Below are 13,684 nucleotides of genomic sequence, written 5' to 3' on the forward strand. Positions count from 1 at the left end.
ATCTTGTGCTGTCTTCCTCAAGTTCGCCTCCATAGTACATTGGGCCCGCAGCTTGCTCTCCTTCTCCCGGAGGCTATCTCTCTCCTCTCTCAATTTAGCTACCTCCTCCTTCAACTCCCTCTCATGACCCTGGTAAGCAAGAAGCCTCCCCTCCAACTCCTCAACCTTCGAGGTTACCCCCAAAGAGCTGAGGGGAGTCTTCTCAAAGATATCCAAAAGCTTGCCACAAACACCCGCCGCCCGAAAACTCTCCTCAGCCAGAATGGTGAGGTGGTTTCGAATAGAAACATCATCTATGCTTATATGAGGATAGATGTTCTTTCGGACGAATGCAAGAGCATCCGCCTTAACCCCACCATCAAAAGAAGAGCCAGACTCTAAAGTCTTACGCTTCTTCTTCTCTGGCTCAGAAAGAAGTCGGGCAGAAGGAAGTGGTCGGGACAAGCTGGAAGAAGAAATCACAATGGGCTGAGAGGGAGTCCCCACGTTTTGAGGAGGAGGAGGAGGAGGAGGAGGGGAGACGATTGCCCTGGCACCACCGGCCCTGGCCCGAGATTTTGCCTTAGCCTCCTGAACCCTCTGGTAAGATTCCTGAGCATTCTTCCTTGCCATATCTACAAAAAGAAATAAATTAGCAAAATTTACAAGTCGGCAAAAACACAAAGAAACAAGTCGGAAATAGGAAATGCATTTACTACCTAGTTGCGACCGAACAAAGGTCGGCGTCCCCTGAAGGAATTTCCTAGTATCCAAGTATGGGGCCCTCCCCCACGCTTCTCGGAAAAACTCCACAATGGCCGCCTCCACCTCGTCCAGGTCATCTAGACCATACTTTTCACAAGGGGAGGCCTCCAGCCAATAAAGGGGAAAGCGAGGGGAAGAATGCTCATCTAGGAAAAAGGGGTGGTGACCCTCTACAGCTTGCACTTTGAAAAAATAATTTTTGAAGTCATGGAAGGATTCATCAAAAAGAGTGAAAATCCTCCGACCTTGTATGGCTCGGAAGGATACCCATTGTTGTTTGTTGTTTAGCCCACTAAAGGGCTTAGTCATATGGAAAAGAAAGAAGAAAATCCTCAAAGAAGTCGGAAAGTCCAAAGCGTGACTAACAAACTGATAAATCTTCAGAAAACCCCAAGAATTGGGGTGAAGTTGAGTAGGGGCAACTCAACAGTGGTGCAAAACAGATACTTCAAAATCCGAGAAAGGAAGGAAAACACCCAAGCGGGTGATCATACATTCATACATAAAGAAAAAATGAGGGGCCGCCTCATTAACTCTCCCAAAACAAACCCGGTCTTCCGGACCCGGGGTTATCAACTCATATTTTGGCTCGTCTTCCTCCGAAGTACAAAGCCTGTGATGAGTACGAAGATGAGTGATAAACTCAGCGTCGACCAAGGGTTCCTCCCCAAGGACCGTGACATCAACCCATTGAGAAAGAACATCTACAGAAGCCATTTTTTCTTTATATAAAAGGTAACAGAAACCTACAAAAAGAAAAAAGAAAAAGAAAATCAAAAAACACGGTCCCTAAAGAGAGGGGATGCGAAGCCGAAATCTACAGACCAACCTATCCACCCACAAAACAAAAGCATGCAAACATAAGGCATGACGTGAAAGAAGTAAAACTAACCTTCGTCCGAAAAGTGAAGGTTGGAAAAATCAGAAATCTTCGAGCACCAAAATGCAGCACGAGCAAGGAAAGAAGAAGTTTGAAAGATTGCAGAAACGGAAAAATGAAAGAGAGGGAAAGTATTTATAAACATGCTAAGGGGCATAATGGTAAAAGCGGAGCAGTCATTAATGAGGTTGCACCGTTACCAAAGCCCTCAAATCCCTGAATACTTCCCCAACGGACACGACGCTTGAATTGACGTAACTGTCAGAAACAAAAGGTCGCGAAAATCACGTCGATTTATAAGACCCATGTTTCCTCCAAATAAGTCGACTACGAACCCGAGTTAAATACTTGAACCCAAGCTCTAAGAGACTTTGGGCTCAAGTAGGGGCACTGTTCATACCCTGGCCCAATGTCAAAGGCCCAGGTCCAAATAAAAGGCCTAATCTGTAGGATTAAGCCTAGCTAAGTACCGACTTTCACGTAAGAAGTCGGTATCAACCACGACTTGCTCTAAAGAAGTCGGACATGAGATTAGCTGGCAGATAAACACTCAATTCAAATGAGTAACTGCCCCTAAAATCTCTCTAACCGCTTCATAAAGCCATATCTTAACCTCCCTAAGATAATGGGACGGTTAACACCCTAAAGATACGGCACTACTCCAACGGTGGTTATTGGCTCACCACTATAAATACACTGACACCCCTCAGGTATCTCTAAGCCCAATACTCTCTAGACCTGCTCACACTCTTGCTAACTTAGGCATCAGAGTGTCTTTGCAGGTACCACCCCCCATTCATTCACTCACACAAGTCGGAAGGAGGCTCCAGTGTGCGATCCAGCTCGGAGACTACCAACCGCAGGTGACTGGGCCAACAAACGTCATCTATCCTGCTAATCTCCGGTTACCCACCGTAACAAGTGGTAAATAGATAAAAAAAAACTTTAATTATTTATCTTAAAATATAAACTTAAAATCATAAATTTTTAACTTTAAATTTTAAATTATAAACCAAATCGATAAAATTAACCAATGTTACCTACCTGTAATTTTTCCAATGTGAAAATCAAAATGTTATGATTTTATTATTGGGTAGTGTGTAGCGTGCATTGTGTTGTGTGACAAAATCTAAATTATTATCTTTGACTAGATTAATTACATGCATCTAGATATCAGTCGGCTACTCTGTTTATTTATTTATTTATTTGTTGTACAAATAATGTTATGCATCCACCACAAGTGGCAAATTGTAATTTGCAGAGTGTTGGGGTAAAGGCCAATACATAACTGCACAACCCCATTTGAGATTAGAGATTTCGTTGATTCAGGCCCATAACTAAAGGGGCCCATTAGTAACTTTTCTCTCAGAGGCCCATTTTTATCCTTAGCTTCCTTTCGGCAACAAAGTAAACGGATGACCATAGCCCATAGGTCACTTGACATAACCACGAATTCAAGATCCATATTCATTTTGACCAAAAAAAAAAAGATCCATATTCATTCCTTACCAAAAAGAAAAAAATTTGAAAATATAGAAATACATCAATCCCACAGTCCTAGTGTCCTACATATATCATTCAAGACCCAAAAGATAAAAAAAAATTCCTACCACCAATTTTCATTAATTTTTTATTCAATATACATACACACTATTTAATAATAATAATAATAATAATAATAATAATAATAATAATAATAATAATAATAATAATGAACTGGTTTGGTTTGTAATTTTAATTTTATTTTCTATTTTTTATAAAATTTAAAAAACTAAAACATTAAAATAAAAAACAAATTAGACACTTTTAAATAAGAATAGTGGACAATTTTTTTTGTAGTTACTACAATGAAAATTTTATCATTGTCTTTCTGTGAAAATATTTTTTTTTTACCTTTGAATAATAGATTGTATAATTAGATTTTAATATGTTATAAAAATTTTGTCTTTATTTAAAGTATAATTAAATAAATAAATCATATTTTTAAACAAAACATCTTTATAAAAAGATATTTTTATCATTTTCATTTAAGTAGTTGCTTTTGTTTATGGTATTTTAATTTCCAATCCAAAAACCAATGGCTCCCGTGAATTTCATTTAAAGGCTATTTCTGACCATTATTTAAACTAACGAGTGAGTTAACTATTCTAAAAAATCAAGTTGGTTTAATAGTGGCCAATGGGTTATAATTCAAATGGCATAATTTTTCTATATTCAACTAAGAGGTTGTGAGTTCGAGTCTCTCTATTCTTGGTAAAAAAAAAGTTGAGTAATTACCAAAGTTGAGTAATTACCTAAATCAGTCCCTAAAGATTTTAGAATCGGACATTTTAGTCCCCAAGGAAAATTAATATACAGATTAATCCCCAAGGTTTTACTCCGGCAGACAAATCAGTCTCCAGTTCATTTTCCGGCAGTGTAATTACCCAGATCAATCCCTAAAAATTTTAAAAACGGACATTTTAGTCCCCAAGAAAAACTAATGTACAAATCAATCCCAACGTTTCTCTCTATTAAACATAATAGTCCCCAATCCAAAAATAAAATAAAATAAAATAATTATTATTATTAATTATACAATAATATTGTACTATATTTTTTGTATTTTTTGAATAAAAATAATGATAAATTTATTCATTAAATTTATATATATATATATATATATATATATATATATATATATATATATATATATATATATATATATATAGTCACTCAATAATAATAATAATAATAATAATAATAATAATAATAATAATAAAAATAATAAAATTATTAGAGATTATTTTATAAGAAAATTATTTGATATTTTTGTATTTAATATAATTAAAAGATGTCCTATATAAAAAAATATATGTTTGTATTAAAAAATATGTACTAAAAGAAAATATTTTAATTCAGATTTATATTAAATACATATTTTTTAATATAAACATATTTTTTAAAATAATACATCTTTTGATTATATTAAATACAAAAATATCAAATAATTTTAACCTTGAATTTCTTGTAAAATAATCTCTAATAATTTTATTTATTATTATTATTAATTACATAATAATAATATTATACCATGATTTTTTGTATTTTCTAGATAAAAATAACGATAAATTTATTTATTAGATTCTTGTATATATATATATATATATAATAATAATAATAAATAAAATTATTAGAGATTATTTTACAAGAAATTCAAAGTTAAAATTATTTGATATTTTTGTATTTAATATAATCAAAAAATGTATTATTTTAAAAAATATGTTTATATTAAAAAATATGTATTTAATATAAATCTGAATTAAAATATTTTTTTAGTACATATTTTTTAATACAAACATATATCTTTTTACATAGAACATCTTTTAATTATATTAAATACAAAAATATCAAATAATTTTAATCTTAAATTTCTTATAAAATAATCTCTAATAATTTTATTATTATTATTATTATTGAGTGGCTATATATATATAAGAATTTAATGAATAAATTTATTATTATTTTTGTCCAAAAAATACAAAAAATGTAGTATAATATTATTGTACAATTAATAATAATAATTATTATTTTATTTTATTTTTGGACGGGAGACTATTATGTCTAACAAAGAAAAATGTTGGGGATTGATTTATACATTAGTTTTTCTTAGAGACTAAAATGTCCGTTTTTTAAAATTTTGGGGACTGATCTGAGTAATTACACTGCCAAAAAATAAACTGAAAACTAATTTATCTGCCGAAATAAAATCTTAGAGATTAATCTGTATATTAATTTTTTTTGGAGACTAAAATATCCGATTCTAAAATCCACTCAATTGGGTAATTACTCAAAAAAGTTGGTTGAACAGTGGCTATTTAAAATGAAGGAAAGTAGCGGTTGTAGTTGAAGTGTTATTATGTTGGTCTTTAATATGTTAAGTGGTCCACAAACACCGTCCACCAACATCTATCGTTTTCTTCTCCGCGATTATAGCAGCCATGCCCATTCACTAAACCATATCACCAACATCATTTCTCTTCTTCATACACACAATACACATCTTTAAACAAAAAAAATCAAAAAATAAGAAAGCTTTTTTAAAAAATATTCCCCACCAATTAATTCATCCACAATAAAGATTTTGGGACGAAATTTCAACGCCGGCAGCTTGCTTCAGCTACAATCTCGGACGAAGAAGAAAAGACATGCAAAAATAAAGGTTACAAAACTGGTCACAATATACACCTTCAATTAATTTTCTTTAATTTATATATCTCTTTTCACTTCTCAAGTTATTTAATTAATTGCTGACATGTGAGTAATTTTTATTCGACAGAAATAATTTTCAATACTAGTTCAGTTATGGACCACCCATGGGAAAATGTCATTATACATTAAGATAAAAAAAATAATAAGTAACTGTATATTGTTGTCATTATATATTTGGAGTTATATTCATTCATATCATGCAATAACTTATTTTTAGGTAAGTATAAAATGGATTATTTCAACAAAAAAATTTAAAAAAAAAAAAGAGAAAAAGGAAATTATTATTATAATTTAGGCGTTGCACTCAGCTTCTCACTTAGCTTGTTAGTAATTAATTTAAGTAAAATGAAGCCCATAAATGAATGAATCATCACTTTCGCAAAGTTTCATAGTGCAATTCTTTTGAATTCTTAGATAATACCTAGAAAGTAAAATCCAAGGGTCAGGGTTTGTGAGAAAATGATGTATGTAACGACGAAGGAAAAAGGAAAAAGAGAGTTTATATCTAATGGTTCAAAGGCTTTGTATTAATAATGTCTCAGATATATAAGTACAAAAAACAAAGATATTAGTTATTAGATATAGAAAGATCGAGATTTGGAAAAAAACATTAAAAGTCAAATCAACCAATACACAATCACAACGTAATTACTTAAACAGAAATATGTTAGGGAATTAATTTTTTCTCCAGTTTAACTTAGTTATTTTTTAAAATTATTTTATTTATCTTTAATTTTAAATTTTAAATTATAAATCTAAACTCTAAAATTAACTAATATTAACTAACTAAAAGTTATTTTTATATTTTATTTTAATTAAATTAATTGGTAGAAAAATTTATACAAATATTTAGAAGATAATAAAAAATCAACCTAAATTAAATAACACAAAATTATTTTATTTTGTATTATTTATAATCATTTATCTTATTTTATATTTTTAATTATGAACCTAATAAGTGTATATTATACATATAAAATTATAAATATTAAATTAAATAAAATAATTTTAAATTATTATTTTATTATCTCCCTAATATTTCTGGCAATATATTCTAAAACATAAATTAAGTAGTCATTTATTATATATAATCTATTATATAACATACATGTCGGCAATGTAAATTTGTTTTTGTTTTTTAATTAAACTTTTTAGAACATGAGTAAGTACTAGATAGAATTAATTAAATTTAAGACTTCATATCTTTCATGATTCAAGTCAATTCTTAATGTTTAAAATTATTCTACTACTTAGAAAAATCATTATTAATTAATTTCCCCTTCCCATGAGGGAATTATTGAGAGGTTATTTCCTTACTTTTGAAAGGGCATTGAATGGAATGATAATAAACAAAAGTAAAACCTAATGAAGGAGCCATGTTCTTATGTAACCTAAAGGTGGAAAAAGGTTTGACCAAGATGGGGCCAATGCTGGTAGTACCAAATGAAAAAGACCTCAAAAGGAATATGTGAGGTATATATATGCTCACTCTATAGCTAAATTTCAAGCCTCGCCCTTTTTGTTGTCACCCCCATATTACCATGCACGAACTACTAATTAAATATATAAATTTTAAAAATAAAAACAAAATGAAAAAAGGTGAAACCTCCCCCCCCCCCCCCCCCTTCTCATATGTGGGGTTAGGGTTATATGTAAATACATCAATCTTGATATTTGAACCCACTTTTAAGTATTATTAGATATCATGTTGAGAAAAGGTTTAAATTTATGGAACCTACCATTAATTAAAAATATTGGGGTGTTTTTGTGTTTCTATTTTTTAATTTTTTTTAGTATTTTTTAAATTTTAGCCAAAAAAAGGAAAAAATAAAAGGTAAAAATAAAAAAGCATGATTTAGTATTTTTATTTTTTCTTTACAAAATCTTAAAAATAAAAAATTATTAAAAATACAAATCAAACATTCTCTTAGTGTGTATTTAGTTTGTATTTTTATTTTTTTTCTCTATTTTCAGTATTTTTTGTTTTTTAAATTTCATAAAAAAAGACAATATAAACAATAAAATTTTATTTTTTATTTTCATCTTTTATTTTTTTCACAAAATTATAAAAATAAAAAAACAAATTAAACATATCTTTAGATTTTAGAAGTATTAAGCATACATTATATTTTTTAAAATGCATATACTTTCTTTTTTACTGAATTCATATACTAATTGATGTACATGCAATTATATACACAAAGAGAAAGGCATTTAACTTTTGAATGTCCCATTCGGAGACATCATCATTTTGTGCAAGAAGTAGTAGTCACATATCTCTGACCCCTTTTGTGATACTTAAAAAATGTAAACCAGTTGTATTGCTTATACCTTTAGTAGCATTTTTTTTAACTTCATCTTATTATAATTATTTTACCTTTTGACAGTTCCGTATAACTGCATGCAGGCCTCACAATTATTCTCTCATACTTCATATGTGCCACACATTACATATTTCATTTGCTGGATCATGGAGAATTTCTATCTTATCCCTATACTATATATTATTCTGATAATGATATATATTAAAAATAGCCCTTATTGAACCCTATATTTACCTCTCCAAAGTGAAATACAATAATTTATCAATACACAATCTATTTTTGCTATACTAGTTTATGTTTATATAAATGAGATGACAATGTTAATTAGCGACGGAAATTTTGTCAAAATTCTAATGATTTTGGCTAAATCTATAAGGCAATTATTAAAGAAATAAAAATTCGTCTATAAATTATCGACAAAAATCAAAATCCGTCAATAAATTATTATCGATGAGATTTTTACTGACGAACAAAATTCATTGATAAATCCGTTAATAATAAAAAAAATCTGTCGATAAAAAATTAAAATCTGTCGATAAAAAATTAAAATCTGTCGATAAATCTATCAATAATTTACTTTTTTTTTTTACCGTGAATACAATAGAAATGTTTCATCACTAGAAATTTGTTCCTAAAATTATGTGGTAAAATGTATGGGATATAGAGCTCTAGTGAGTTACTATAAGCAACAGACAAATTCATTTTTCAAATCAAATTAAAGCACATAGTGTCAAATCTTTTCTATTATTAGCATATACTATTTATCCACGTTACTTCTAATTCTAAGGTCTAAACCCTACAAATCCTGTTTATTATAAATACTAAACAAACTTAAATTGCAATGAATTAGATTATCAATTCCAAAAATAAAAACAAAAAATAAAGGGTGAAAGTTTTCATGAGCGTGATGAGAAACCAAAATGAGAATTGATACACTAAATCCATCATATGCATCCCCACTTAGGAATATCATGCGGTAAAGCATAAATACAAAGAAAGATCACTGTCTACACTTGTCATCTTAATAGGGTAGGGCTGCCATATATAGATGATTGATAGCAACAATCTGTTAGGCAGTCTCAAATACATCATGTATAATGGTTTATTTATAAACACAGTAAAATTTATTTTATTTTTTTCACCTTATTATTAATATTATTATTATTCGCTTTTCAAATTTTTTAATATATTTTATTTTAACTTTTGATGCCGACAAATTCGCAATCTACAATATAGCAGAATCTCATCCATAATAACTAATTTATAATTGAATTAATTGAAAGAGAATATATATAATTTTTCATGAACAGTGTTAGGGGCAGTAATTTTTGTGTTTTGTAATTATTAATTGGTCATCAATAATATTTTTAATGGTGTGAGATTACATCTAATAATAGAATATCATTCACTTTTCTTATGATGATAAATGCCAGTCACAAAACACAAAAATGGCTGCCGTAAACTTCCTCATTTTCATATTTAGTGTGTGTACTAAAATAATCTATGATTCTAATTCCATTAATTACGTATTTAATATTAATAAAGTGCAACTAATTAGTTTTCAATAACATGATGAGTGATACATTTTTGTTAATTAAAGAATTATAATTAGTGTAATTAGAATTTGAATGGGGGAAATAGGTCACTGTCGCTGCCCCATAGAAAGAATGAAGGTGTAATATTCCCCTATGGGCTGATGAGGTTGTATTGTATCCGAATTTGAGTGTCCTTGGCCTGCTACATGAAAGGAAATGGCTGAAAGGGAGGAATAGGGAAATGAAATTTAGGGTTTTGATTTAATTGAAAATGTAACATTGGATGGCAGGGAATGGGGATGCAGGTTAGGGCACATGTATAGTGCCAAATTGAGTTTGCTCATCACATTTATCTTACTTGTCTTGTATAAAAGAAGAAAACACAACAAATCAACTTGATAGGGAAACATCAGTAGGGAATTCTCGAGATTAACTTTAATTTATATTTGAGTATACATAGGAGCAGTGGATATTATTATTATTTAGAGAAAATTAAAATTGTCTGAAATTGGAAAAGAGAGAGAGAGAGACAGAGAGATAAGTCCAATAATACAGTGGATATTTGTACATTGGAGAGCAGTCACGAGGGGCAGACTCTAAGCTTAGATCTAAAAGAATAATAATATTTACATACACACACTTTCTCAGCCAAACAACACATAAAACAACAACGAATTGAAACTGATCCCCTGCAACAACCACAGCATAAATATTCTGTCCACAATCATACAAAAGCCTAATTCATTGCCACAATAATGCCCTTTCCACTTTTCATCATTTCTTTATTTACTACTATACCCTTAGTTAATAAGGACCACGTTCAATTCAACTCGATTAATTGTGCCTTCAACTTCAAGCACCAAAGCTGTTGCATGCGCTTGGCGAGAATTGGAATAGCTCAGGAGGGATAGACAAGGAAGGAGAGGATGAGTTGGGCGGTAACGAGGAACGGCCAAGACTAGACTCTATATCACTAGATTTTGATATAGTGTCCGTCCAGGAAGAGGAAACAAAGATAGCGAACAAGGGGGGAGGTCTTACAAGGTCAAGAAAAGGTCTTACAAGGTCAAGAAGACGCTGAGAGGAAGGGGTATGGTGGTAGAAATTAAACAACAAAAGGCGAACATTAGAAAAAAAAATGTATACTTTTAAAAAGCTCAGGTAGGATAGCACCCGATTATTAGAGTGAAGCGTCTGCGGCGGCTGCTGTCGTAGCTGCCAGCATTTCAGAGCCACTACTCATGGCATCCTTTTGGTCACAGCTTTCAACAACAATTCTCAAGGGGTTGACCATCGAGGCCTTCACATGCATGAAAAAACCCTTATAGGGACCTGCATCATAGATCATATTGTCACTTAGTTCAGAGAATGAAGAAGAATAATGGCAGGAACAGAAGCTAAGTTAGCCAGCTTTAGATTTAGATAAAAAGCAAAATAAAATCACAAGCTAAGAGAATATATCTTCTTCTATTATGCTATAAAGTAAATAGTAGCTTCATCAGTTCACAGTAATAATGATGATCATACTGAAAAAAGCTAGTATAAAGATACGCCTTTTAAGCTTTTAAGATGAATTACACACATTTATTTTAAAAAAAGGTTCAACATATATATATACCATAATAAAGATATTGTTATTATTATAGAATTCTTTAACATTATTTACCTTTAATAAACTCATCTTTTGGTTTCATCTTTGAGACCCCGTTTGGTTCTCCCTCCTCCTATGTCAAGAGAGGAAAGAAAAAGAAGCTAGAGAGAGAGAGAGAGAGAGAGAGAGAGAGAGAATATGAGAGAGAGAGAGAGAATATGGTTACGGTAAGGTTATAGGGAAATGAGGGGAATGAAGAGGCTTATAAGGACATAAAAAAGGTGCATAAGGTGGAAAGTGGGCTTTCCTTATTGGACCTGACAGGTCCACGGCCCAGAAAGATCTAACTGATGGGCCTGATGACGTCACCATGGCCCACTTTTGGAGGAGTATAAAAGTTTGGGAACAGCAAAGTTAGTGCATGAATGCATTATTACAATAACATACTGTACGAAAAGGTCTTTTTCTCGAAAATAATGATGCTTGGGTAAAAATCGAAAAATAAATTATAATTAAAATTAATAATTTTTGAAATAAAAAATAGTTTATAAGCGAAAATAATATTTTGAATTTTATAATTATAAGTACAAGCCGATTACTTTTTAATTATAACGATTTTTTATTAATTTGACCTAAAATATTACATATTAAATAATATTAATAATTATTTTATATTTATTTTTTAATTATATCACTTAAGATCTTGTTGATCATATATATGTGTATTTTTTTTAGGATAAAGTACATATTTTTTTTTAAAGTTTGTAATTTTTTTTTTAAATATTGCTAACGTTTAATTTTATTCAATTTTGTTTTTAATGTTTTTTATTTATCTAATTTTGTCATTAACGTTTTCGATTTGTTTTAAAATTATTCCTAAACATTTTTAATTTTGTCCCTAATATTTCAAATGGAATTAACGATAATTTTGATACAAACCAAAAATATTAAGGACAAAATTAAATACAATCAAACATTAAAAATATTTTTAAAAAAATAATCACAAACATTAAGAATAAAAAGTATATTTCATCTTTATCAACGCCATATTTAGTTAGTTTTTAACGACGTGATAATAATGCACAGTGCGATTGAGCACTAAAGTAATAATATAATACATATTATTATTGAGAAATTGAAAAAGATAATTTAAAAAAAAAAGATTTAACATTTAGTGTTGCAGTCATGGCCAAGTCCGTACAAATGGAGGACTAAAGGGGCCTTGTGCTTTTGTGTACGCCATGTGAGTGTGGTTGATGAGTCATGAGGAGTCATGAGTGTTTTCACTTGCTCGTGTGCATTCCCAAAACTCCCAATTTTCTGCCTCCATGTTTCACACTCTCCATTGCAGATTACTACTTATATTAATACCCTTTCAAATTGGAAACACTTTGCCATTTCGCCTAACTTCAATAATGAAAATAACAATAATATAAATTACTGAATTTTAAATCAAGTATTTTCATTTTCAAAAAACTTTTATTTTATAAAAATTTTCAAAAATTATTTTTATCATACAGATTGATTTTTTTTTTGTTTATATCAGTCAGATTTTTAATATGCGTTACTTAAATAAATTCTTAATAAACTTTATTATAAAATATATAATTAAATCTTAAAAATATTATTATAAAACAAATTATTCTTTTTTTTTAAATAATAGATGGACCAATTTGTTTAATAAAAATAATTTTTAAAAAATAAAAATTTGTTAAAAATTAAGATATTTTATATTAAATTTTTAAAAATTAATTTAGATGTTATTATTATTATTATTATTATTATTATTATTCCAAACATAAAAAAGCAAAGGGTCTATCATCTATCTAATACTTTTGTATTTAGAGTAGTAGCATTACATAAAGTTAAATCTCAAAATAGTTTTTGAAATTGGTGTTATGTGTTAAAATTGTTTCTACAATTCTAATTATACCAACTACATTTTTAAAATTGACAAAAGTAGTGCATCACCGTAAGTTTCTGTTCCATTTTTCATTAACGATGTGATGACATGATTTGATGACGTGAATTGTTAATGACACGTATTACTTTATAGTTTGGTCACGTGTAATAATATAACAATTTATTAACAAGTGACACGTGACATGCTGACGTGGATGATTGTGCCATGTATCATCATGCTATTTGGTCACATGTTAGTTTGTACCACATGTCACAACAGTATTCGTCCATATATCATTCATTATGTCATCATTATACATATATCAAATTAGTCCTTTACTTTGCATTAAGTAACTCATTTTAGTCCTGAAATTAAATGTTATGTACTAAACTAGTCTCTTCACCAAATTTTTTTCATTTTTTTAAAAATTCAAATATTTTAATATTTTTGGATGCA

The 13,684-nt window shown here is 29.5% G+C and overlaps 1 long non-coding RNA gene across 1 annotated transcript; it reads right to left on the bottom strand.

Moving 5' to 3' along the window:
• Window positions 1–10,262: 10,262 nt before the first annotated feature.
• LOC112796300 (uncharacterized) lies at window positions 10,263–11,570 on the bottom strand. Its single transcript, XR_003199084.2, has 2 exons — window positions 11,401–11,570; window positions 10,263–11,066 (listed from the first exon to the last, which is right to left on the bottom strand). It is a non-coding gene; the product is annotated as an uncharacterized lncRNA (long non-coding RNA).
• Window positions 11,571–13,684: the final 2,114 nt, after the last annotated feature.

Source organism: Arachis hypogaea, chromosome 4 (genome assembly GCF_003086295.3).
Source record: "Arachis hypogaea cultivar Tifrunner chromosome 4, arahy.Tifrunner.gnm2.J5K5, whole genome shotgun sequence".
Taxonomy (NCBI): domain Eukaryota; kingdom Viridiplantae; phylum Streptophyta; class Magnoliopsida; order Fabales; family Fabaceae; genus Arachis; species Arachis hypogaea.